This window comes from Hyaena hyaena, unplaced genomic scaffold (assembly GCF_003009895.1).
Source record: "Hyaena hyaena isolate Hyena2069 unplaced genomic scaffold, ASM300989v1 scaffold_58, whole genome shotgun sequence".
Taxonomy (NCBI): domain Eukaryota; kingdom Metazoa; phylum Chordata; class Mammalia; order Carnivora; family Hyaenidae; genus Hyaena; species Hyaena hyaena.
In genome coordinates this window covers 4,445,170-4,468,299 of record NW_024080689.1, presented here as the reverse complement: position 1 = coordinate 4,468,299, position 23,130 = coordinate 4,445,170, and the positions used below count along the sequence as shown (strand labels likewise).

General features: G+C 45.6%; 1 long non-coding RNA gene across 1 annotated transcript in view; it reads right to left on the bottom strand.

Annotated features, from left to right (window-relative positions):
• Window positions 1–247: 247 nt before the first annotated feature.
• Window positions 248–23,130, bottom strand: part of LOC120231413 — a 36,272-nt gene continuing 13,389 nt past the window's right edge. The window contains exon 3 of the long non-coding RNA XR_005528314.1: window positions 248–544. This is a non-coding gene — a long non-coding RNA (uncharacterized LOC120231413). The remainder of the gene's footprint in view (window positions 545–23,130) is intronic.

Sequence of the window (23,130 nt, the reverse complement as noted above, 5' to 3'; positions counted from 1 at the left end):
GGGGGCCACCACCTGGGAATCCCTCCTTTAGAACGGATCTGGCCACAAGAATCCTGATGGTTCAGATCGAATGGCTCTGAAGCCAAATGAGGGGCGCCTGCGCGGCTCAGTCGGTTGAGCATCCGACTTTGGCTCAGGTCGTGATCTCACGGCTCGTGAGTTCAAGCCCCACATGGGGCTCTGTGCTGACAGCTCGGAGCCTGGAGCCTGCTTTGGTTTCTGTGTCTCCCTCTCTCTCTGCCCGTCTCCCACTCATACTCTGTCTCTCTCTTAAAAATAAAAAAACATTAAAATATTTAGAGCAGTAAATGGCCCAGATGCAGGTTGTGGTGGGCAAAGGAGGTCCAGTGGGGCTCCTGCTGCAGGAGCAGTTCAACTGGGGCAAAGGCCGCGGGGTGCAGAGAAGACGGAGGACTCGGGAGACCTTCAACAGAGCAAGGCTTGGCCAAGGCACGAGGCAAGAGTGACTTCCGGATTCTGGCTTGCACACCCGAGCGTCCGACGGATGGGATCCACAGAGTCGGACGCTGGAACAGGACGGGGTCTGGGGAGGAAGATCATGAGCTCAGGATGGACGTGGTAGGGGGAGGTGCTTCTTAATCCTGGAGTGGATCCGCAGCAGGCAGTGTATGCAGGCGTCCTCACGGGAGAGGCTGGGCTGCAGGTATACGTGTGACCTCCCCCCTGCCCCCCACCCCCGCCCGCCCGGCACTCGTGTCACAGCCTCCTGACTGTGCCTTACTCCCGCCAAGCTCCATGGCTTCCTCCAGTTGGCTGACCCAGCCACCGGAGGGAATGTTCCTTTCATTAATTTCCTGATGAAATTTTCCAGCAGGGCTCCCATACCATGTTCCCCTGGCTACATCAGACTAGACACAACAGAGGGTCAGGTGGTACATAACCTGTCAATGGCATCAATGGGCAGGACTCGGTGGCATACAGTCCTGAAATCTCTATTTTTAACTCTCCACTGTCCTTAAACCTGTGTGAGACCTCCCTTCCATACGTCTGGACTATATTACAACCTGCAGCTTTCTTATACATTTTTACTGAAATTGAAGATGCTTATAGAAAAGTATAAGCTACATGCATGTGCTCAGTGAATTTGCACAAACGGAAGAGATCTGCATAAGTAGCATCGAAGGTCCTATAACTTCCTGTGTCACTTTGGCTGTTAGAACAAGGATAATCGTAGATATTAAAAGGTCTAGTCTAGGGGCACCTGGGTGGCTCGGTCGATTTATCGTCTGACTTCGGCTCAGGTCGGATTTCACGGTTCGTGAGTTCAAGCCCCACAGTAGGCTCTCTGCTGTCAGCGAGAAGCTCACTTCGCATCCTCTGTCCTCCTCTCTCTCTCTGCCCGCCCCTCACTCACACTCTCTCTCTCTCAAAAATAAATACAACATTAAAAAAAAAGATCAAGTGTAATTTACGATCGAATGCCCATTTTTTCATCCAATTCAAAGCTCTTTCCCTTTTCCCCACCTGAGCCCCGACTTAGACTCAGAAACTCGGCAAAAGGAAAAGTGCAGGGAGCAGCCCGTATCTTTAGCCAGTCTCTCCCAGGGCTCCCCCCTCAAACCCTCTCCCCAGAATCGGATGAGCCAGAGGATGACAGGGAAAGGAGCAAGGGTCAGGCCGGCGCTGCTCTGCATGGCCCCCAATCTCCAGATAGCAGAGCTCGAGGTGCCCCAGAAGCTTCCGCCGTGCTCCCCCACACCCTGCCATCAGCCCAGGGCAGGCTTATTTCTGCTTCTCAGGCAGAGTGCGGCTGGGCAGAGGAGGAGAGCCTGGCCCCTCCTTCCGGAGAAGCACCCTGGTCTTTACAAATGATTTTTTCCATACCGCCTACACTTAGCTACACAGGGCCACCAACTCTGCAAAGAAATGACTGCACAGTCTCTTCCTGGTTGATCCTTTCCTTCTGCTCAAGGTATATCAGAATAGAATAACTAAAATTCATACATGCAAAAGAAATGACAGAACTAGAAAATCCCCACTTTGTAGTCCCTAATGAAGTTCCAGCTCCTGGTGGCCATGAACTGCTAGGAAAGTCACCAGGTGAGGGGCTGCCGGGCACGCTCCACAGAGGGGATCCAGCCAATACGTGAACCCAGTGGTGAATTTCAGCACCACTAGGAGCGATTCCACCAAAAACTACATTCCTTCTGATGTCATGCGATAGGAAACCACAGCACTACCTGTAAGTATTATCAAAAGAGAAACAAAGAAAATAGGGCGGCATCTGGTCCAACCTCTAGATCTTGTACCAGCTTACAGAAAGCAGGGGAAAGAGAGAAGCATGATGAATCACATTGTGAGAAAGCTGTCTGTCAAATCCAGCAGGTGGGAAACTCTACAGAGCAAGTGACTCAATTTGCCAACAAATATAATGGCACGAAAGGTGTGACTTAAAGGGGACAGCGCCACAGAGGTTTTGGTGGGGTGGGGGTGAGTAAATTGTTCTGTGTCTGGATTGTGGGAGGAGTCACATGAATCTACACAAAGGTCAACATAGAATTGCAGGGGCGCTTGGGTGGCTCAGTCAGTTGAGTGTCTGACTCTTGATTTCGGCTCAGATCATGATCCCAGGGCCGTGGGTTCAAGCCCCATGTCAGGCTCTGCACTGACAGAGTGGAGCCTGCTTGGGATTCTCTCTCTCCCTCAATCTCTGCCCCTCCCCTGCACGAACTCTCTCTAAATACATAAATAGTTCAAAAAATGATTTAAAAAAATAGAATTGTACACCAAAAAGTGAGTTTTACCATATCATAATTTTAAAATACAAAACTTTCCAGGGGCATGAAAGGTTGCAAGGGTCTATGGAGAGTGGCTTAGAGGTGAGTAGGAGAGTCGGGTCAACCAAATGCAATGGCGGCCCCTGTCTGAACCTAGATTCAAAAAAACCAGCCTTTAAAAAGGCATTTTTAAAACACTGGGGAAAATGTGACTGCACACGGACTATTAGAGGTGAGGTGATCAGTTTATCTCATATCAGCTATCAGATGCTATTATGTGGCACGAGGTGATGAATGATACGGTGAAAACAATATGGCGGCTGTTGACTACAGTCATCAATAAGAGAGACACAGGAACATGTTTAAAGGTGAAATTATATGGTGTCTGGGATGTGCCTCAAAATACTCAGGAAACAAATACATATACTATAGTCAATAGGTAGTGGATGGCAGAACGAGAGTGGGGTTTTGTCTCAGTTCTCTCTGTGCCCTCGATGTCTGGGAATCCACACAGCGGCTACTCAGCCAACATCAGGGGAATGGAAGAACAGCCCAGTTGATGTGGTTACTCTCGTCACTGCCTGTCGCCCACACTGCCACCACACATACCTTTACTGGCCCTTGTACTCCTTAGCTCTTCTGTCACCCTTGCCCCGTCTGGTCTAAACAGACCTACCACTGCTTGTGGGTCAACCCAAGTCTAAAGTCATGTGCAGACAGAAGAAAAAAAGACAATCCTCATTGTCTTCACCGGTACCAACTCCTCCCAAAGTTCAATGAGCAGGTTCAACACGAGTTTTGCCTTTTCTTGTATGGTTTTCACGACACATATAAGCCCATGGTAATGTGGCCCCTGCCCTCCCTTCCAATGGCACCCCCACAGCACCCTCTGATCATCTGCTCCCATGAAGTCTAGACTCCAGCCCCACAGACCATTTACTGTTTATCACAAGCCCATGACATCATCAGTCCTCTGCCTTTGAATTTGGACTTCCCTCTGCCAAGGATGCTCCTTTCTCCTCACATAGCTGGCGAATTACGTTCATTCTTCAAAAGTCAACCCAAATATACAGTCTCCCCTCTGGAGACTTCCCTGACTCCTCCGTCTCTGTGTTTCTAGACCCCAGTTAGAATTCTTATGCATTTTATTTTCATGACCACTACACGGCTGCTCCCAGCAGACACGGGAAGTAAAAACAACAGTATCATCTGACACTAATCCACTGCCTACTAGCCACTATTTACTCATTTCACATACGTTGACTTTTAGTCCCGCCCCCAAATCAGTGTGTAGGCACTATTATTTTTGCAGTTTTACAAGGGAAGAAAGTGAAGCACAAAGGAGATGAAATAAGTTTCCTAAAGTCACATATCTAGTAATGGTGGGGCAAACGTAGGTGGTCTGGCTCTGCACCTTTTTTTTTAACTGTCCCAAAACCGCTCTTTTTTGTTTAATGTTTATTTTTGAGAGGTGGGAGAAGAGGGAGAGAGAGAGAGAGAGAGAGAGAATGAATAGGGGAGGGTCAGAGAGAGAGGGAGACCCAGAATCTGAAGCAGGCTCCAGGCTCTGAGCTGTCAGCACGGAGCCCAATGAGGGGGTCGAACCCACGAACCATGAGATCATGAGCTGAGCTGAAGGCCGACTGAGCCGTGGGGCGCCCCTGAACCTATAATACTTTTATACAAAAACCTAAGAAAATTTTTAAACTTTGGTTTGGGTGAAGTTTTCATAGGACAAAAAAGTATCAGGTACCAAAAGAAAAAAGAATTGATGAACCAGACTTCATCAAAATTAAAACTTGCTCTCTTCAAAAGCCCCTGTGAAGACCATGAAAAGCCAAGCCGCAGACTGGGAGCAAATATTTGTAAGGCACATATCTAATAAAAGAATTGTGTCCAGAATATAAAGAACTTTTACAAGTCCATAATAAGAAGACAAACAACTCAATAAAATGGGCTGAAGATTTTAACAGACTTATTTCCAAAGAAGATCCGTGAGTGGCAGACAAGCACATGAAAAGATGTTCATCATCATCAGTCACCAGGGGATGTGAATTAAAACCAGAATGCCCCAAATTTAAAAGACTGTCAGTACCAAATGTCAGTGCGGATGGAGAGCGACAGAAGGATCGTGAGTGGGAAAGTAAAATGGTACAGCTACTCTGGAAAACAGTTTGTCAGTTTATTGTAAAGCTGAATGTACAATTACTATATGACTCGGCAATTCTGCCGCAAAGTGTTTATCCCGACAAATGAAAACATATGTCCACACAAAGACTGGGCGATGTACGTTAACAGAAGCAGTAAATCATGTTCAAAGCAGCAGTGTCCATAAAGCCAAGAACTGGACACAATCCAAGTTGCTTCAACAGGTAATTAGATAAACAGACCATGGTATTTGTATACAATGGAATATTACTCAGCAAAAAATAAAGGAATGAACTGAGGATGAAATAGATACACATCTTTCTGTACTTCCCACCAAGTACAGCTAAAAACCATGAACATAGAAAACAAACATAAGAAGGGGCGCCTGGGTGGCTGAGTCGGTTAAGCATCTGACTTCGGCTCAGGTCATGATCTCATGGTTTGTGGGTTCAAGCCCCGCATCGGGCTCTGTGCTGACAGCCAGCTCAGAGCCTGGAGCCTGTTTCAGATTCTGTGTCTCCCTCTCTCTCTGCCCCTCCCCTGCTCATGCTGTCTCTCTCGCTCTCTCTCAGAAATAAATAAAACATTTTTATAAAATAAAAATAAGAAAACAAACATAAGAAGACTGTAAAAGGTATAGGTAAGAAGACAGACTGGCGAGGGACCTCAGGACCTCAGAAATGACACGGTGGTGAGTCCTGGCGGGGGGGGTTCCCTCATGCATCTGGGTCTGGATGCCAGAGGTGCTGCCAACCTGGGAGCACCAATAGGTACAAACAACAACAACAACAACAACAACAACAACAAAAACCCAAGAAATTTCTCTGGTCAGAGGAGGAGAAGAAGAAGGAGAAGAAGAGGAGGAGGAGGAGGGGGAGGAGGAGAAGGAGAAGGAGAAGAAGAAGAAGAAGAAGAAAGTCTTGCTAGTTTGCAAGACTTTTAGGCACAATTGCTGTCTGCAGGCCAAACACCATGGAAGGAGCCAGAGCCCCATCCACACCCGCATTCAGCAGCCCCCACCTCTCTTCTCAGGCTGGAACAAGGTGCCTCTAACATCCCCCTGCTGGTGTGTGATCTGAAGAAAATGGGCAGAGAGCTGGGACTTTTATGGCCACACGGTGTTGATGAGGCCACTTTCCAAGATGTCAGGGGAGACCATTTGGGGGTCCCAGCCTTCCATCCGCACCCGGTGATCACAAGGTGCCACTCCCCACCCCACTCCTCAAATCAGAAGGCGCCAACTGGATTGGCAGACAGGATTCAATCCTTTGCCCCAAAAGCACTATGTTGAGTGAAAAACAGCTGATCTCAAAAGGTCATATATTGTATGATTCCATTTCTATTTGTCTACTGTTTATTTGTTTTTGGGAGAGAGAGAGAAAAAACACAACCAGGGGAGGGGCAGAGAGAGAGAGGGAGACACAGAATCCAAAGCAGGCTCCAGGGTCCGAGCTGCCTGATGCGGGGCTCGAATTCATGAACCGTGAGATCATGACTTGAGCCTCCAACCCATGAACTGTGAGATCATGGCCTGAACCAAAGTCAGATGCTTAATCGATTGAACCACCCAGGTGCCCCTGGAATGATTCCATTTATATAACATTCTAGAAACGACAAAACTATAGAGATGGTAAACAGATTGTAGTTCCCAGGAGTGAGGGATGGTGAAGAGGGAGGGAGAGGGTGAAAGCAGGGAGAGCTTTGGGGCGGTGGAAGAGCTCTGTAGCGTACCTGTGCTGGTGGCCACAGAAATCCACACATGCGACAGAACGACCCAGAACGAGACACGGTCACTGGGCTAGAGTCAGTTTTGAAGTTGCCCCACAGTTAACACTGACCTGTAATGTGTACATGGGACCTCTTGTTCCTATCTTTGCAGTTTCTTGTGAATCCATGAATTTGTCAAAATAAAACGACTTTTTAAAGAAATGAACAACTGATACCCGTAATCAAGTAGATAAATCACTCAGACGTTACACTGAGTCGTTACAAGAGTATATGATATATGATTCCACTTACACACAACCCCAGATAAGACTAATCTAATCTACGGTGACAGAAAGCAAACCAGGTGTTGCCTAGGGCCCAGGGAGGGTGACTGGCATGAGGCACAAAGAAACATTTTGGGGTAATGAAAATATTCCATATATTTGATGTGGTCATGGATACAAGGATGTATAAATCTGTCAAAACTCATGGGAACGTACAATCAACGCATTTTATCGTACACAGACTACACCTCACCAAAGCTGATTTAACATTACTTCACAATAGGGGCACCTGGGTGGCTCAGTCGGTTAAACGGCCAACTTCAGTTCAGGTCATGATCTCATAGTTCATGGGTTTGAGCCCCACGTCAGGCTCTACGGCTGACAGCTCGGAGCCTGGAGCCTGCTTCTATGTCTCCCCTCTCTCTGGCTCTCTTTCTCTCTCTCTCTCAAAAATAAATATTAAAAAATAAAATAACTTCACAATAAAACAAAAAAAATCACCAAGTCACCTCCGTTTATGAATAAGAAAATAAAAAATATTTAATTATAGATGTTTGTAATAAAATATGGTGTATTTGGCTATCCATAAAATGGCTGAGAAAGTCTAATCCAACTGTAATAACCCCATGTGTTCACAAAAGCCTTGCTAACATAGATACTTTGTCTGTGTGTACCCTCCAAAGTAATATTCATAAACTGTATACCCTTCTGTTATCCTCAAAGCCTGACAGGTAGAAGCTTAAAGACCTATTTGTGATCAATTACTCCACAGACCATGCACGTGACAAGTGTATCCCACCAGAAACCAGAAGGTGAGCACATCACAAATATGAGGGCAAAAAAGGATTCTTCCATATGAAGGTTTCTTGATATAATCCACTCAGATTATAAGAGACCGAGATCCTGCTACTGCCAGACACATTCTACTTGGCCAGTTTACAAAAGTACAGGATCACAGCCAAATAACTCCAAACGAAGCTCCCAACCTAAGAATTCTATTGTATTTTCTTTAATGTCTATTATTTATTTTTTAGAGACAGAGAGAGTGGGGGAGGGGGCAGAGAGAGAGAGAGAGAGGGAGACACAGACTCTAAAGGCTCCAGGCTCTGAGCTGTCAGCACAGAGCCCAACGTGGGGCTCGAACCACAACCCGTGAGATCGTGACCTGAGCCAAAGTCGGACGCTTAACCAACTGAGCCACTCAGGTGCCCCTGAGTTTTCATACAAATTTCAAAATATTGGTGACAGATTCTCTGCAAGATCTTTGGAATTTTTCTGTAAACCTAAAACTATTTTAAAATGGAAAGTTTAGGGGCACCCGAGTGGCTCAGTCGGTTGAGCATCCAACTTCAGCTCAGGTCATGATCACACAGTTCGTGGGTTCAAGCCCCACGTCAGGCTCTGTGCTGAAAGTTTGCTCAGAGACTGGAGCCTGTTTCAGATTCTGTGTCTCCTTCTCTCTCTGCCCCTCTCCTGCTCATGTTCTGTCTCATTCTGTCTCTCAAAAATAAATAAATGTAAAAAATTTTTTAAGTAAAATAAAATGGAAAGTTTATTAGAATAAACAAAAACTATCCCTTTGTAGAATAAGTCACTGTTTTTTGTTTTTTGTTTTTTAATGTTGGGGACACTGTGACCTGAGCAGGAGTTGTGACATTTCTGGAACACACATCAGTGAAACCTTACTAAGGTCAGTGGCTTCACACGCCATTTTCTAATGCTAGGTGGAGACCCCAAGTGTTCACAGATGAATGCTTTAGAGTGGATTTATGGGAGGGGGATTTGGAAAATTATATCCAAAACATATCTCTCAAAACATATTGGTTAACTATCGCCAGTGCTCACAAAAACACTTCCAAATGCCAGAAACAATGGTAAAGGTATCAGATGTTACTATAAAATTAACACAAACTAGTTGGCCAGCAGACAAGTGCTCTCTGTCTAGTGATGTGATTTTTTGCAAACAAATACAAACAGAACTGGAGAGGCCACGTCAAGGTGACCTACTTTAAAGTACCTTCTTGAGAAGAGCTGATGGACAGAACTATCTTTCCATCCCTCTGAAGCTTGAGGGTGGGCATCAGGACAAAGGTCAACTCCCCAAAAAACAATTCTTTAGGGGGGGAAAAAAAGGATTTCCACTTCGGACTACATAAGGAAAAAAAAAGAAATATAAAGTAGTGAGTCGAAGTGAAAATATAAGGCTGATCTCTGGGCAGTTTTCCCATACTCAGATGCAAATGCCCTTGAAACTGCCTGACTCACCCAGAGAGGTTCTAGAAATGTGAAAAAAAAGCCAGGCGATGCCAAGTTCCTGCCCCTGAGATCAGTTCCCAGCAATTACGAGCAGAGAACCATCTGGGAAAGGACCCCAGGAAGACGGGAAGGAATTCGGTCCTCACCACCATTCACACAGATCCCGGGCTGTCCAGGGAGAACGCTGCTCAGAGACTGGGTCACTGCAAGGCGCTGTTTGTGGGACCCAGACCACAGGTGTCCCTGCGCCCGAGTCTGAAGACTGTGCCACTCGCTGCCTTACCACTTGCGTTATTCGGGATTCTTTGTTCACATGTAACAGGAAGTTAATTCAAAGTGGCTTTTAAACAAGAAAAGACATGTATTGGTTCCTCTAATTTAAAAAGTCAGAAGTGGTCTGACCTCAGATGTGGCTGGATCAAAGGGTTCAAACGATCTCATCAGGATTCAGTCTCTCTTGTCGGTGACCCAGCTTTGCTTTCCTCTATGTCGGCTTTATTCTCCACCAGCCTTTCTCCAAGTGGAGGGCACTGTGGTCGACACGCCTAGAGCCTGCAAACTTGGCAGCCACCATGGAAACAGAAACACTGAATTTACTCTATTTCCATCAAAGCCTCAGAAGGAAGCCTCACTGGTGCTGGTTAGCCCTTCCTGGGCCATGCGTCCAGCTCACGGCCAATCACTGTCCCAGAAGACAGGACACTATCATTGACGGGTGTTCGGTAGGTCAGTTACCAGGACACAAGGGGAAAATCATTAGACCCTGGGGTGCATCCGCTATCCATATTTCAGTAAAAGCAACAACAGTCAGAGAACAAAACGAAACAAAATGAAACAAACACAGGAATCTCTTACAGACTGAGCAAGTTGTCAGATGGGTTCTCAAGAATAACAAGTACTGACACATGAAACTTAATAAGCTTCTTGAGAAGTCTGGAATTATGAGTTCGTACATGTAAAAAGCACTTAGATGAATGTCTGGCCCAAAATAAGTACTACAGAAACTGTTAACTAACATCACGGAAGTGCCCTTGAGAGGAAGAAACAACATATCCTAACAGGCCAGGGTGGAGGTAAAGAACAGTTTACTCTAAATATTTGAAGGAATGTAACCCAATTTTGTAACAAACTGGTGAAGCAGGATATATTGGTTAAACTACTTTTGCTTCTTTGATTCATAGTTTGAGAAGCGCAAGACTGTTTCAAAATATCTTCTCAGTCCCCAATGCAAGGGAATTTGATAAGGAATACTCAATGCTGATTACAAGATGGCAGATGGATAGACACTGGAGGCTACTTTCCACACCAAATTCTAACCATAGACACAATAGGAAATATATTATAGATGCTCCAAGATTAGAAAGTGAATGGCTTATGGGAAAGAGAGGGAGAACTTGCTAAAAGATAGACATCATACGAGGTTGAAAGGGAAAACCAGAGGAACATCAGCAGGAATATAGAGAGAGGAACATACTCCTTCCCCCTAGGAGGAAACAAGAGCAGTGCCCTGAGCTGTGGGAGCCACGTGGAAGCCATCCTTAGGGAATATGGAGCACTCCACACTCTGCGCCTCACCAGCAGCACCTCCATCCACTTTCAACTTCCAGTGGAATCAAATACAGACTGCAACCCTGACAGTGACACCAGCCCCTCTCCCCAGGTGGGCTTTGAAAGCCAAGACAGCAACTGTCTAATAGATAACATCAGCTATGAAGAGGAGTACAAAGAAGAGTTAACAGGCAGTTGAGAAGTTTCTAACCTCGTAAGAGGCACACATTGAAAAACTGGAAGAACTTAAACCCAATGAGATGGAATTAATAAGCTATCAGAATAGGACTGCAAATAGGTATAAATAATAATTTCAGAGAGATAAGGGTAGGTAATCATGAAACAAGAACTGGGAGTTACTAAATGAAGCAAATAGGGAAGCAGGGAATAAAACAAGTGCAGCTGTTGATGTTACCACTCAGGGGCAGAATAGACACAGCTAAAGAGCGAATTTGTGAGTTGAAAAACTCAGCCAAGGAGTTCTCTCAAAGTACAAAACACAGGAATATCATTTTTATTAAAAAGTGAAGAAGAAATATTGAGGAACATGGAGAATAAATCCAGAAGTTCTAACATCTGTCCAAAAGTTCAAGAAAGAAAGATGAGGGGGGAAATGGAAGAGCAGCACTATTTAAGGGAAAAAAATCTTCTTGCAAGTAATGATGAAGGACTGGAGCTCTTCCTCCTTCTTTGCTCTCATTCCTTTCTCCACTAAAATGCCAGTTAAGGGATTTTTTTTTTTTTTAAAGCATGATGACAAAGGGATTGGAGATTGTTGGTTCACAATCTGGCCCTGTATACAGAGTACTATTCCCTCGTGTGTGTGTACCACATCTTCTTTACCCATTTATCAGTTGATGGACATTTGAGTTGTGTCCATTGTCTGGCTATTGTAGATATGCTGCTATAAGCATCAGTGTGCATGTATCCCTTGGAAGCAGTATCTTTGTATTCTTTGGGTAAATACCTAGTAGTGCAATTGCTGGATCCTAAGGTAGTTAGTTCTGTTTTTAACTTTTTTTTTTTTAATGTTTTATTTATTTCTAGGAGAGAGAGAGAGACAGCACGAGCAGGGGAGGGTCAGAGAGAGAGAGAGAGACACAGAATCTGAAGCAGGCTCCAGGCTCTGAGCTGGCAGTCAGCACAGAGCCCGACGCGGGGCTCAAACCCATGAACCGCGAGACCATGACCTAAGCGAAAGTCGGACGCTTAACTGACTCAGCCACCCAGACGCCCCAGTTCTGTTTTTAACTCTTTTAGGAAGCTCCATACTGTTTTCCACAGTAGCTGCACCAGTTTGCATCCCCACCAACAGTGCAGAAGGGTTCCCCTTTCTCCACATTCTTGCCAACATCTGCTGTTTCTTGTGTTGTTGATATTAGCCATTCTGACAGATGTGAGGTGATATTTCATCATAGTTTTCATTTGCAGTTCCTTGAGGATGAGTGATGACAGGGATCTTTTCATGTGTCTGATGGCTCTCTGGATATCTTTAGTGAAATGCCTATTCATGTCTTCTGCCCTTTTTAAATGGGATTATCCATCCTTTGGTGTTGAGTTTTATAAGTTCTTTATCTATTTCTTTATCAGATATGTCATTTGCAAATATCTTCTCCCATTCTATCGGTTGCCTTTTAGTTTCGTTGTTTCTTTTGCCATGCAGCTTTTTAGTTTGATGCAGTACCAATAGTTTATCTTTGCTTTTGTTTCCCTTGCCTCAGGAGACATATCTAGAAACAAGGTGCTACAGCCACTATCAAAGAAGTTACTGCTTGTGTTTTCCTCTAGGATTTTTATGGTTTTAGGTCACATTTAGGTCTTTAATCCATTTTTTTATTTATTTTTGTGTGTGGTGTAAGAAAGTGGTCCAGTTTCATTCTTCTGCATGTTGCTGTCCAGTTTTCCCAACACTGTTTGTTGAAGAGACGGTCTTTTTCCTATTGAATATTCTTTCCTGCTTTGTCGAAGATTAATTGACCATATAGCTGTGGGTTCATTTCTGGGCTTTTTGTTCTGTTCCATTGATCTGTGTGTCTATTTTTATACCAGTACCATACTGTTCTGATGACTACGGCTTTGTAGTATACCTTGAACTCTGGAATTGTGATGCCTCCAGCTTTGCTTTGCTTTTTCAATGTTGCTTTGGCTATTTGGGGTCTTTTGTAGTTCCATACAAATTTTATAATTGTTTGTTCTAGCTCTGTGAAAAATTCTGTGGATATTTTCATAGGGATTGCATTAAGTGTGTAGATTGCTCTGGGTAATGTAGACATTTTAACACTATTTATTCTCCCAGTCCATGAGCATGGAATGTCTTTCCATTTCTTTGTGTCACCTTCAATTTCTTTCATCAGTGTTTTATAGTTTTTCGTCAGTGTGTTATAGTTTTCAGAGTACAGGTCTTTCACCTCTTTGGCAAGCTTTATTCCTACCTATATTGTTATTTTAAGGGGAGCCAAATGTTTTTTTTTGTTTTTTTTTTAATATTTTTATTTATTTCTAGGAGAGAGAGAGAGAGCGTGAGCAGGGGACGGTCAGAGAGAGAGGGAGTCACAGACTGAAACAGGCTCCAGGCTCTGAGCTGGCAGTCAGCACAGAGCCTGACGCGGGGCTTGAACCCACGAACCGCGAGATCATGACCTAAGCGAAAGTCGGACGCTTAACCGACTGAGCCACCCAGGCGCCTCAAGCCAAATGTTTTTTAAAAGTAACAAAGAACAAGACAGAAAAGTTTCAATAGCAGAAACGTTTTTATAATGAGGCATTTTTTTTGTTTTATTTATTTACTTTTAAATGTTTTATTTATTTTTGAGAGAGAGCGTGCATGTGTCTGTGGATGAGTTGGGGAGGGGCGGGGGGGTGGACAGGGGATCCAAAGTGGGGTCTGTACTGACAGTGGAGAATCCAATGTGGGGCTTGAACTCACAAACCATGAGATTATGATCTGAGCCGAAGCTGGAAGCTCACCCGACTTAGCCACTCAGGCACCCCAGCAAAAATATTTTTAATTTAATAGAAGAAAAGGGGAGATGAAGTTGAGGAAATCTCAAGTAGAGTAGAGAAAAGGAAGCGACATGTGGACTATTTGTTGGATGTTTAAGTCACTGTATTTTGAGATTTCTCTGTTATGGAAATTAGCCTATCCTTACACTCACAAAAATAGCTTCAAAATTCTGAGGGTAGTTAATTTCCCACCCAGAATTCTAGTCCTAGGCAAATTACCAAGCAAATGTGAGTTGAATAAAGATGTTTTCAAATATGCAAGATCTCAAAAAATATACCTCTTAAGCACTCCTTCTCAGAAAGCCACTGGAGCAAATATTCATGCCACACTCCTTGTGCGCTAAGTGCACCAAAAATAAATACGTAAGTACTTCCTCACTAACCAGTACTCCATATAGCACTGATAAATCACTGTATCGAACACAGGCGCATGAATTCCGTAATACAGGGTTTTCTTTTAATTTTTCCATTTTTCAGGTTTTTATTTAAATTCTAGTTAACATATGGTGTAAAATTAGTTTCAGGAGTAGAAATAGTGATTCATCACTTATAGATGACATGCAGTGCTCATCACAAGTGCCCTCCTTAATGCCCATTCCCCATTTAGCCCCCCCCCACCTTCCCGCCACCAACCCTCTGTTCTCTCTAGGTGAGTCCGTTTCATGATTTGACTCTATTTTAACCTACGTGCGTCTGTTTTGTTTTCTAAATTCCACACACAAGTGAAATCATATGGTATTTGTCTTTCTCTGATGGATTTATTTCACTGAGCATAATACACACTAGATCCACCAGTGTCGTTGCAGATAGCAAGGTTTCATTTTTTATGCCTAAGTAATATTCGTGTGTGTGTGTGTGTGTGTGTACACACCACATCTTCCTTATCCTTTCATCAGTCCATAGGCATTTGGGCTCTTTCCATAATTTAGCCATTGCTGATAATGCTGCTATAAACATCGGAGCACATATAACCCCTCGAATCAGCATTTTTGCATCCTACAGGGAAATATCTCATACTGCAATTGCTGGGTCATAGGGTGGTTCAATTTTTAACTTTTTGAGGAACCTCCACACGTTCTTCACGGTGGCTGCACTGGTTTGCAGTCCCGTCAACAGTGTAGGCCATCGATCAAATAATTTACACAGATAGGAGGCCTGCAAAAATGCTTTGTTTGAGGCCCTGCACAGCCTAAGGGTGGCCCCAGTTAAAGCAACAGAGGCTTCTGCAACATTGATCCCTGGGGCATCTAAGAATGAAGAGAGTAGTAAGCTTTGGGAGGGGATTCGCTATAGGGATCAGGGCGGAAGGTGACCTTGAAGTGTCAAAGAGAGAATGGATGACGAGAATATGAATCAAGCACATGACAATTCCACCTACCTGCTTGTTACAGGTGTGACTTTGGGGACATACATTCCCTCTTTGAGTCTTGGTGTCCTCATTTATAAAAGAGGAGCAATAATATCTACTTGTCAGAGTCTTGTAAGAATAATTAGATATATTCATTTTTCTCTCTCTTACTTTCATCACACACACACACCTTGATTGTAGGCAACTGTTCTCTGGGGATGGGGATGGCAGAGTATGACTCTTAAGAGAGTCAATCTTTGCTTTCCTCAATTTACAGATATTAGTGGAAAAGGCAATGATGCTCGAGAATTTAATCTTGGGATATCACTTAGTTATGTAGGTAAAGTAGCAGATGGCCTATTATTCACAAAATACCTTGAAGAGCCATCTTGGTTTCAGACACCCGGGAGGCAGAGCAGAGGTTGACGAGGTGATACTGTGAGAAATGAGTTGTTTGATATCATAAGAAAAATACAGACTTTCCTCAGTTATGTCATTGCTGAGGAGAGGGTGGATGGAGGTGGGGAGAGGAGGTGAGAGGGTCTGAGAATAACCAGAAATCAGAGAAACTAAGAAATCTCCACAACAAGGCACCTGTGGGTTGGGTATGGGGATCTTGAGAGTCAGGTCAGCCAGAGAGAAATTTCTAGTAGAAGGAATGATTGCAAAAAATATTAAGAATATAGATGGTTTTTAAAAAACTTTTTAAATGTTTTTATTTATTTCTGAGAGAGAGAGAGAGAGAGAGAGAGCGTGAGCAGGGGAGGGTGAAAGAGAGAGGGAGACAGAATCTGAAGCAGTCTCCAGGCTCTGAGCTAGCTGTCAACACAGAGCCCGACGCAGGGCTCGAACCCATGAACCGTGAGATCATGACCTGAGCCAAGATCAAGAGTCGGACAATGAATCGACTGAACCACCCAGGCGCCCAAAATATTTTCTATCTTGATTACTGAGTGTTGTGGACCCCCTGAAATGCCGCGCCCAAGGTGAGTCCCTCATTTCCCTCTTCCGAGCCCCTGCCCTGGCTGTTACCCTTTCAGACCTTCAGTCCAAGGCCTGTTAACAGACCACGTGACAGCTTTTAAACATGGCTCGGCACGGGGTGGACGGAGGCCACTCTGCGGTCTTTGCAAGATGCAAAAATTGTTTGGAAGTCAGCGTGAGTAAGAAATTTGAATAACGTAGGATTACAAGACCAGCATTAGAACAAAGAGGAAGATCGCCGGTTGGGGGGGGTCAAGGTCACGGGCAGGGATCCCAGAGGAGGAGTGGAGTTTTTGTGTCCCCTGGGGTGGAATGGCCATGGGTGTGGTCTTGCAGTTCAGTGCTGCACCTAGAAGACAGGAATTGGAAGACGGGTGTCTAAGAAACAGAGAGCAGCGGCTGGGGCTGGGGAGAGGGCCCTGGGTGACCTCCTCAGCCTCCTCCCAGAAATGCTAAGAAGGGCCAGCTTTGAACGAGTCATCCAAGCAGTTCCGAGATGCCAGCCTCATGGAAGGGACCCAGGAGGCCCCTCTGGACACCATATCTGCTTCCCACGCAAGCTGACATGTGAGAACGGGCCGTGTCTGCACCTGCTCCACCACCGATGCTGGGGAGATAAGAACGAGGGAGGGGCTCATGTCAGCCTCTGACAGAGCCTCAGGATCCCTGTTCCACCTGGTAACGTTCTGGATCATTCCAACCTCTTATTTGTGTGTGTGTCTGGGAACCAGGCAGTGAGGGCTGCTGGGGAAGTCACAGCCCTGAGCTGTGTCTTCCTGTTGCCCCTTTACCAAGCCTTTAAGACACTGCTTTCTTAGTTGCTTTCTGCCCCCACTGCTTGAGATAGTAGTGCTTTAATATGTCTGCGGACGTGTGTGTGGCCCTTTAGAGGCTACTGTGGTATCTGAGGCGCCGTGAGCACGCGGGACCGACGGCCAGGTGCTCCTGGATTTCATCTGCCCCCCAGGGTCTTCCCTCATCACCTGCCCCCGCGTCCTCCTGGGCCTCCCTGTCACTGTGGCTGCCGGGCCCCCTGCTGCAGCTACGACCCCCTCTGTTGCCTTCTGATCTGCACCCTGCCTCCCCCTCTCCGCGCCCAGCTCGCCACGAGGTCACAAAGAACGTCGGGTCCCCCTCCCTCACCCCAGAAAGGACTCTGCCCAGCACTTGCCCGGTGGCAGAAATAAAGGCACTGTCCCCCCTCCCCCAACTGTTGCTCTCCAGCTGAAGATTTTCGATGGCCAGGAATAGTGTCTCCAGAGACAAGCTTCCACTTTGAATTAATGTAAAAATTACGAGCACCCCCTTCCCAGCCCTTAAAAATTCCTGGCTTATCCTCGTCCATGAACAATTCAGCCAGAGTGTCCCCTGGGGTATTCCTTTGCCTAACAAGTAAAGACACTCAGCTTTGTTTATTGTTTCCATTTTATTTGTTTTATTTTATCGGTTTTCTGTGTTTATTTTTAATTCTAGTGGTCTTTTCATTCTTTGCACCTTTTTCTCTGACTCTAGTCTACCACAGAAATAGAACCACCGAGTACATAAAGATGTAAGCACAAACCTACTCTTCGTAGCATCCATCACGTGCCAAAAAGAACTGGAAAGAGCCGTATGCTCATGCATGTGGAGCACCACACAGCTGTTTAAAACAGCGTGTTGGGGGAATCACTGGTGAACTCCAGAAGTTTTTGTGAGCAACATCTCTTAAGTGAGAAAAGCAGGCTGCAGGGAAAGGTATACAGTATGGCAAAGATTTTTTTCAACAACCAAAACCAACTACTCCTTGAAAGGCATTCATGACTGAAGGGACTCTCTGAACGCACAGAAACTCCTTGGGCTCAGCTTGGTCACGCCTGCTAGAGACGGGGTCGCCAGAAATGGAGGGAAGAGAGGCAGAAAAATAATCTGCAGCTATTTTTCTCTCTGAATGGACCGAGCTCCCTGGGAGTACCTTCTAGGACTCTTCTCTGAGCACTGAGTGTCCCTTCTCCAGCACCCTTTGGAGGCCCCACCAAGGCTCTTCCTTCCCCGTCACGGCCCCCTACTCCCTTGGTGTGCAGAGCTGGTGGATGAGGAGGAGGGGGGAGATTTGCCTAAAGGGCCCAAGACACTACCTGGAAGAAAAGGGACTGGAATTCTATTTTATATTGTCCAATATTAATCAAGCCCTCTGTGAAAGAGTGAGAAGGTTCTAACAGAGACCCACCAGCAGAAAGGAACAGTGGGGTCCCGAGATTCTGTGAGGAAAGTGGCTGTTCAAATGACTGGGCTCAACACCAAGGTCTGATGGTTTTAAGAGCCTAAAGCTGGGGGCGCCTGGGTGCCTCAGTCGGTTAAGCATTTGACTCTTGATTTTGGCTCAAGTCATGATCTCATGGTTTGTGGGATTGAGCCCCATGTTGGGCTCTGTGCTGAAAGCACGGAGCCTGCTTGGGATTCTCTCTTGCTCACTCTCTGTCTGCCCCTACTCCCCCTCAAAATAAATAAATAAACTTTAAAATTTAAAAAAATCACAACAATCCCTATTTAAATAACACCAGCATTCTTCACAGAACTTGAACAAATAATCCTAAAATCTGCATGGAACCAGAAAAGACCCCAAATAGCCAAAGCAATCTTGAAAAAGAAAACCCAAGCTGGAGGCATCACATCCCCAGACTTCAAGATATGATGACAGTACTGGCACAAAAACAAACACTCAAATCAACGGAACAGAATAGAAAACTCAGAAATGGACTCACAAACGTATGGCCAACTCATCTTTGACAAAGCAGGAAAGAACATCCAATGGAATAAAGACCATCTCTTCAGCAAATGGTGCTGGGAAAACTGGACGGCGACATGTAGAAAAATGAACCTGGACCACTTTCTCACATCATACACAAAAATAAACTCACAATGGATAAAAGACCTAAATGTAAGACAGGAAATCATCAAAATCCTTGAGGAAAAAAACAGGCAAAAACCTCTTTGACCTCGGCCACAGCAACTTCTTACTCAATAGGTCTCCAGAGGCAAGGGAAGCAAAAGCAAAAATGAACTATTAGGACCTCATCAAAATAAAAGGCTCCTGCACAGTGAAGGAAACAATTAGCAAAACTAAAAGGCAACTGAATGAATGGGAGAAGATATTTGTAAATGACATATCAGATAAAGAGTTAGTATCAAAAATCTGTAAAGAACTTATCAAACTCCACACCCAAAAAACAAATAATCCAGTGAAGAAATGGGCAAAAGACATGAACAGACACTTCTCCAAAGAAGACATCCAGATGGTGAACAGACACATGAAAAAATGCTCAATATCACTCATCATCAGGGAAATACAAATCAAAACCATATTGAGATACCACCTCACACCCATCAGAATGGCTAAGATTAACAACTCAGGCAACAGCACATGTTGGCGAAGATGCAGAGAGAGAGGGTCTCTTTTGCATGGCTGGTGGGGATGCAAACTGGAGCAGCCACTCTAGAAAACAGTATGGAGGTTCCTCAAAAAAATTAAAAATGGAACTACCCTATGACCCAGCAATTGTGCTACTAGGTATTTACCCAAGGGATACAGGTGTGCTGTTTTGAAGGGACACATACCCCCCAGTGTTTATAGCAGCACTATCGACAATAGCCAAAGTGTGGAAAGAGCCCAAATGTCCATCGATGGATTGAATGGTTAAAGAAGTGGTACACACACACACACACAAATGGAGTACTACTTGGCAATCAAAAAGAATGAAATCTTACCATTTGCAACACATAGATGGAACTAGAGGGTATTATGCTCAGCGAAATTGGTCAGTCAGAGAAAGATAAATAGCATGTGACTTCACTTATATGAGGACTTTAAGATATTAAACAGATGAACATAAGGGAAGAGAAGCAAAAATACTATAAAAACAGGGGGTGGGATAAAGCATAAGAGACTCATAAATATGTAGAACAAACAGAGGGTTGTGGGAGGGGTTGTGGGAGGGGGGATGGGCTACATGGGTGAGGGGCATTAAGGCATCTGCTCCTGAAATCACTGTTGCACTGTCTGCTAACTAACTTGAATGTAATTTAAACAATGAATAAATTTTAAGAAGCAAACAAAAATAAAAAATAAAAAAGTAAGCTGCAATCAATCAATCAATCACAAAAGTGCTTTGAAAAAAAAAAGTCTAAAGCTGGACATGGCCGTGGCACAGCCCCCTGACGTCAGTCACACCTGAGCCCGTGTGAACTAAGAGTCTGGAAGCCCAAGGGTATGTCGTGGTCAAGGCCAGGGTCCCTGCACCACTAGAGGCTGACCCATTAAACCATCAGGACAGTGTTTCCCGGTCACACAACCAAACAAGGACAGAGGCCAGTGACAGCGGCCGGCGGGAAGTGCTGGGCTCCTGCGGGTGGGTGGGGGCGATCGAGTCAAGTGTCTAACTGGAAAAACAGATGATGACATTTCTACCCCGAAGTCTGGTCCCATATTTAGACATGTTTAAAGAGACATGGTTTGGGGCGCCTGGGTGGCTGAGTCAGTTAAGCGTCCGACTTTCGCTTAGGTCATGATCTCGCGGTTCGTGGGTTCGAGCCTCGCGTCGGGCTCTGTGCTGACTGCCAGCTCAGAGCCTGGAGCCTGTTTCAGTCTGTGTCTCCCTCTCTCTCTGACCCTCCCCTGCTCATGCTGTCTCTCTCTCTCCTAGAAATAAATAAAAAATATTTTAAAAAAATAAATAAAAATAAAGAGACATGGTTTATAATGCCATGTTTGTACTTCCAACTTGTCCTCAAGGAACAGTGACAAATTTAACACAGCCCCGTGCCCAACGTGGGCCCCAAACCCTGATGCAGCCGGACGAGGGCATTTCCTCTAAACTGTCTGTGGTCAGAACCACACTGGCACAGGAGATGGGAAGGGGATGAAAGTATCTTTATGTTTGTGTTTAGAAAACCACTTTGTTTTTTTTAATTGATTTTTTAAGTTTGAGAGAGAGAGAGAATCCCAAGCAGGCTCCACGCTGTCAGCACAGAGCCGGACACGGGGCTCAAACCCACGAACCTTGAGATCATGACCTGAGCCAAAGTCAGACACTTAACCGATTGAGCCCCCCAGGCGCCCCTAGTAAAACAGGTTAGGGAGACTTTCTGGCTCTAACACGTAAGGGCGATCTCCCCCCCCACAGGCCCCCAGAGAGCCGAGTAAGAGGGCTCTGATCAAGGAGTTGAGGGGAGTGGACGGCTGGCCCAGAGAACAGGGCCTAGGGGGCTGGAGGAGGGGTGAGCTCAGTGTTGGCGGCGCGTGCAGCAGATGAGGGCTTCCCTACAGCAGAGGGCCAGGCAAAACCAAGCCCTCGGCCCTTCCTGAGACAGGCATAAGAGCAAAATGATAATTGTAAGGACAAAAAAAAAAAAAAAATTGAGGCTTAATTCTCCCTGTTGAAAACAAGAGGCTCCTCCACTGTTCCCTGTCTGAGAGCCCCTCTGTTAGAAAAGCTGTCAGTATAAGTTCCTTCTCTGTCTCGGTAAAGAGCATGGAAATCCTTCTAGAAGCTAAACAAGCCTCTCGTCAGCTTTACGATCTAGGAACGTCTTTCCCAAGGACCTGCGAGCCACCTCTTTGAAATGTCAACATCAAAGGAGATAGCACCCCTCTCTTCTGGCTTCTGTGGGAGGCTAGAAGCCTGACTTGGGGAGGGGGGAGGAGGGCTCCTTGCTCCAAGTTGCAAAATCACATCCAGATGCAAGGACTCTGTCTCCCTCACAACGAAATCGGGGAGTAACACAGAGCACCATCAATTACCAGGTAGACTTAGGATGGACAGGGTGCGACAAATGGTGTCGTCAAGCCTTGGACTTGAGGTCTGGTTACTGTTGATCTTGAGAACCCGGGGCCTGGCTTGCACCTGCGTGGCTATATAAAAGGGTAACACCTCCTTCTGTCTGTGTGGCCTCGTAGCGGACTGCCTGCAAGGCGCGTCCCATTCTGGGCCAATGCGTTCTCAATAAAACTGTTTTGGGGCGCCTGGGGGGCTCAGTTGTTTAAGTGTCCAACTTCAGCTCAGGTCATGATCTCGTGGTTCCTGGGTTCGCTTCGAGCCCCGCATCTGGCTCTGGGCTGACAGCTAGCTCAGAGCCTGAAGCCTGCTTCAGATTCTGTGTCTCCCTCTCTCTCTCTGCCCCTCCCCTGCTCACATTCTGTCTCTCTCTGTCTCTCAAAAATAAAAAAAAAAACATTAAACAATTTTTTTTTAAATAACAAAACTGTTTCTTTCCCTACTACCTTTGTGGAGAGATTCTCCTGGGTTGGGGATTTGGCGTTTTAATTATATTCCCCCAACATAACACAAATGCTTAGAAAAGGAAGAAGAAAAGAAGTGGGAGGAAGGGTCTCAAGGAGGAAGGCCCCCCCGTGGGAAACTGGGGTCTTTGGAGGGACATGGTAAAACAGGGCGGGGAAGGGCAGAGAGACTTCCCGGACCGGTGCAGACATTCAGCTGGAAATTGTTTCCAGTTTGTAAACAACAGAATAGAAGCAGATAGAACACACGAGCATCCTCTAAGTGAAACATATAAACTCATGTAACATATGCCCTACACGGCCTGTTCTCAAATATTTACTCCCCCCTCCGCCGTGTGACCTTGCAACGCACCAGACAGGGCAGAAGGGGCGTCACAAAAGGGCAGAGAAGCAGGTTCAAGGATGGACTAATTTGGGAAGCAGGAATGAAACACATTCTTTTATAGGCAAAAGCGACCTTTGAAGGGCGTGTGTGGAAAAGGTCAGAGCCAGCTACCACCGAGGATGGGGATGCGAGCCATTTTATTTGGATGTTACAGAGCAGGGTGACCCCCCAAACTGGCAACCGGGAGCCTGTGGACAGCAGACACCGAGTGCTGAGCACAGAGGATGCAGGTAGAGGTGGGTTTTGAAAACTAGAAGGGGTACGGCGCGCAGCATGGATCAGACACCCTGCGAGGTCTGGAGGCTGTTCCGCGGTCTAGAAGCCCCCTTATCCCCAACAACCAACAGGCCAAATCCTTTCTGAGGGTCAGGCTCAAGAAAGGAGATTTACCTTGCCCTGGCCCAGGCCACCAGACATACCCGGTGAGCCAAATGCTTATCAGCGACCTGGAGCCA